This window comes from Ostrinia nubilalis, chromosome 29 (assembly GCF_963855985.1).
Source record: "Ostrinia nubilalis chromosome 29, ilOstNubi1.1, whole genome shotgun sequence".
Lineage (NCBI taxonomy): Eukaryota > Metazoa > Arthropoda > Insecta > Lepidoptera > Crambidae > Ostrinia > Ostrinia nubilalis.
In genome coordinates, this window is record NC_087116.1 from 5,632,234 (window position 1) to 5,637,157 (window position 4,924).

Genomic DNA, 4,924 nt, shown 5'->3' on the forward strand with positions numbered 1-4,924 from the left:
GATATCGATACTTTTTGTCACATTGTTATATTTTCTTGTTGTCACTAAAAGGCATATTAGTCCTTTATTTATTTTATTGGGCTATCAACATGAGATACAGCATTAAACACAATAAAAAAGTTGTTTGTTAAGTTGCATTCTCTTCTTCGTTGCTACACTCTTGCCAGAGCGCACGGTGGATCGAGCCCATACAAGGTGTTGGACATGGTGCTTTAAATGCAACTACTTAAAACAAGATTGATTTGCATATAAATTGAAAGATGAGACTTCATTCTATCAAATATCACTAATATCAAGTCATGATCTACTATCATAGTTATGTGGTGCGACCGTAAAGTGAACAAAGTCAAAATCATGGATTTTCTGACTTCTGTTTGTATTGTCAATTTATCCAATTTCGTTCACTGGTTTTATGTTATTACTTATTAATGTATTATCTTATACCTTTATCTTAATCTGTGTGTTAAAATGAGTGCCTAAAAAACTTCTAGCTTGGCTATTTTGACGTATTTTTAAAAGGTATTTTTTTTAATGAAAACTGCGTGTTTTAGTTGACATCTTGGGCGATCTTTAACAAACCATGAATGAGAGATGATAGATGACAACGTGGGCGATATTATTACTCAGTTTTTAGACCCTTATTCATCCCTATTTTCGAGAAAATCACAAAAAACTAAATAAAAGCTCCTCATTTTTCCGCATAGCAAAATTAACTTAGGTAAAATTCGTTACACTAAAATAATGTCAGGTAAACCAAAGATGTTTATTTTGGTTTATGAGTTGTTTATCGTGTGCAATTCAGTAAAAATACTCATTAAAATGAAAAACCTCAAGTCAAATAGAGATTTGTATGCATTATTAAAAACCACGATGAAAGATCGCGCTAGTTCTTTAGCTAGGATACTAGAGCTGTTTTCGCATACACTCTCTTCAGATAAACAGAGGTAAGTACTAACGTAGTTAATACTTTATGAACATAAAGAAATACTATAAAACAGATATAGTAAAAAAATCATATTGTCATCATCTCAAAAGATTGTCGTTGAATTTAGTACATACCATACATACATTTTGTATGTATTTTTTTCTTCATTTATGATTGTGTTAGGTAGGTACTGAGTTACACATTTTATTTATCAGATAACTATAAAAAAAAAACAATAATTTCATTGACATTGTTTGTCGCAAGAAGAAGTAGTGTCATTATAATGAGCACCAGTTTTTAGCTACAAACGTAGATTGGCTTAGGCAATCTGTTGATTGGAGTCAGTTTTGTAGTCCGCTAAGTCCCTATAAAATTGCATTAGTATGTATCTAACAGCTAACAGAATATAAAATCAAGCTCGACAAAATCGAACAAAGTGATTGTGTGCAATGAAAAATCAGGCGTTTGCAAAAACATTTCTTTCATAAGTTTAACACTTAATGAGAATAAATTTAGAGTATTGTTAGATTATGTATCTAACAGTTAACAGAATATGAAAACAAGCTCGACAAAATCGAACAAAGTGATTGTGTGCAATGAAAAATCAGGCGTTTACAAAAATATTTCTTTAATAATTTTAACACTTAATGAGAATAAATTTAGAGTATTGTTAGACTATGTTACTCTTTAAATATGGAAACAGACCAAAATGAGTGAGTATTTGCTTTTAATTGAACAATAAATACAAGTTTTTCATCACTATATTTTAAGATTTTTTTTCACTTATATTAATTGCCATCTAATAAGTAAAATCTATCACATTAGAAAGATAAACTTGTCAACCTTACACTGTAAAAATTTGAAGTTACTACGTTGACGCAATCTCATTTTATTTTAAAAACACTGAGTAAGGAAGCGATGTCCAACGCTTTGTATGGGCTCGATCCAGTGTGGAGCGGTGACAACAATAAGCTTCACAATCCGTCGCCATTCCTCCCGCACTGCAGCCTTTCTTGCTGCATTAATTCCGTAATACATTAATACAAAACAACTCTGTTCTGTGGTCTAATTTAGACATTCAACCAATTTTATTAGAACCCTTAGAAGCCAACTTTTGCTTTCTCGTAAATTAAATGGAGTTTTGAGCTTTGTTCTGTAATTATACGCATCTTTTTTATTTTATTTTATTTTATTTATTTGGACATCCAACAAGATAATCACAAATCTTAGGGTTTTGTTGGTCAAGCTATAGAAAATACAGATCATACGCAGGAGTTAAGAAGCATCCACAATAGGGTTGCCAGGCGTCCGGCTTTAGCCGGACATGTTTGGCTTTTTAGGGACTTGTCCGGCCAAATATTGCCTTGTCCGGCCTGTCTGGCTTTTGTTAGGCTTTTTATTTGGTTGCCGCGCCAGGTGAAAGTCGAGCCACAGAATCATATGAAGCGCACGCATCAGGATGTTGGTTAGCAACCGATGATGATAGTACTCACTCATGAGCTGACACTTATTGCACCCCCCACCCCCCCGTCACATGTCCGGCTTTTAGGGTAAAATATCCGGCCAAATGAAGCACAAAATCCGGCTTTTGTGATTTTGGACCTGGCAACCCTATCCACACATCCACTGAAGGAGGGCAAGGAGGACGCCTCTCTAATATCCACAAGGAAAAGGAAAGATTTGACCTGTGGACTGAGTGCGAGTTTACATCAAACGTGCTCACTAGTGAGCGCGTTTAAAAAATGTATGAAAATGTTAGTTTTTTAACGTTTCCCACTAGGGGCGCTGTACGTTTACATGCCGCGCAAACTGGCTTAAAGTCTTTGGCGGTATTTTTAATACAATCTTTCGTATCGTGGGCCTCGGCGCAATACCCACAACAGCTAGATTTTTCCGTGCAAAATTTCGCAACATGACCATATTGCTGACATTTCATGCAACGAACTATTTCTACGTCATCGTTAAAGCGACAGGTAGCCCAATCAATAAAATTTTTTTCCTTTGTATTTATCAAATGTTTACGAATCTCGGGCTCGAGCTCTAAACCGATCCATTTTCTACCGTTGTTTAAAACACGACGACGAACTATTTTTGTTGACTTAATAAAATTGTCTTCAGAAATAGACATTTCATCCTTAATATTTTGTCTATACAAAGCTGACATAAATGCGGCGTCTTCTAATGTTGCGGGTACGTCTTTAACAAGAATTCTAGGTCGACGTCCTTTCGGTTTTTCTAAACGTAAGCCCGCGGATTTAATACCGGCGACGGATTGTAACTTTTTAATTTGGTTTTCGTTCGTTACGCGAAGTACTACACCCGCATTTGCCGTTTTCTTTAAACCTACAATTTGAAACCCGTCGTCCGTAGGATTGATCGCTTTCATCAACGCTTGTTTTGTCGCCGATGATGAGCCGAACTCGGCCGAGCGCTCACTAGTGGGATACGCAACGACACAGGGAAGGGGCGTGCGTGTTTCCATTGCCGCAGCCGCCGGAGCGACTTTAGGCATTTTTAGCTTAAGGCTTTCTGCGTAGGTGGGCTTTGAGACATTGCCAATAACGTTATTTTGACTACAATTTTTATTGATTTTGGCCTCTAATAAGTCACGTTGCGCGATGGCCAATTTTGTCTCGGTTGATGATGATTTTAATGCCAGTAAAGATACGATTGCCGTGACTCGCTGTGTCATATCCATAACTGTCGATCGATTTTTAACGTCAATTCGCGAACCGAGCGAATTAATGACGACATTTATTTTTGTAAGATACGACGCGGCTTCATTTACTAAGTCGTACTGTGTTTGATCCGGTGCCGTCGAATTATCGTCTAAACCGGGCGAATCCGATAGTTGTACGCGTTTACAAGACGATGGCGACACATTTGTTGGAGATAATGCTTCGCTACGTGTCCTTTTTCCTACACTAGGCGGAGAACGTTGCGTTAAATTGCTACGGAGAAACACTTCGTTAGCGACGTCGACGGGTTGATCGTTGAACAGAGGCATGACGGACGAGTTTATAGTCGGGCGCAATGGAAACGCGCACCGCTGACGCAGCGCGCTTACGGTCGACCCGCCACCTCGGTTGGCGCGGGCCGATTTTATCAAACACCCGCAACGAGAGAAAATAAAAAAGATGTTTACTCACCGAATATTTAACCAGAAAACACAAACGAGGCAATAAATAGACAGAATAACTTACAGTTTCCGTAGTTCGTGTCACATACAAACCGATTATTACACTCACAAACACTTATAAGCGATTTATCTATTTTTATAAGCAAAAACTCCCGAGAGCTCCGTACGCTAGCACTACACCGTGCGGGGCGGGGGGGGAAGTATGACAAACTTGACCTTCATTGGTTGGGTTTTTGTGGCGGTCAAGCTGTAGATCCTGGCTACACAGGAGTTGCAGTGGTGGGAACGAGAGGTGGGAATAGTCCCGTAGGGACGCTGTACAATCCGTCATATATTTAATGTCATTTTTTGACGCGCTCAAAAACTCACACTCAGCCCTCTGCACTACCTATAATGGCAAGAGAGATTAGGAAGCTAATGGCTAGGATTAGGACCCTAAATGGGTTTTAATCTTACAATTTTATGACAATTCGAATGCTTGAAATACCCTCGATATAGTCCTCACGACATCACTAGCCCAGTTTTAATATCCCTCATTTAATTCGCAAAGCTCGACCCTGGCCGCAGTTCCGTGAATATATCGACATTTGTCGACTGTTCTCGTTATTTCATTAACGATAGGCCAGTGCCACAGTGAAAGAGAGCAATAAGAAGTCTTTGTTTAATAATACAAACTTTTCTCCTGGACTAACTGGCATTGTTTGGCTTTTTATTGAAAAAAAAGAAAGAAAAAAAGATAGAAAGAAAGAATGAATAAAAAGAAAGAGAATGAAATAACGAAAAAAGGAAAAAAAAAAACAGAAAAATATATTAATTTGGTAGTTGTCTAAGCTGTAGATCCTGAATACACAGGAGTTGCA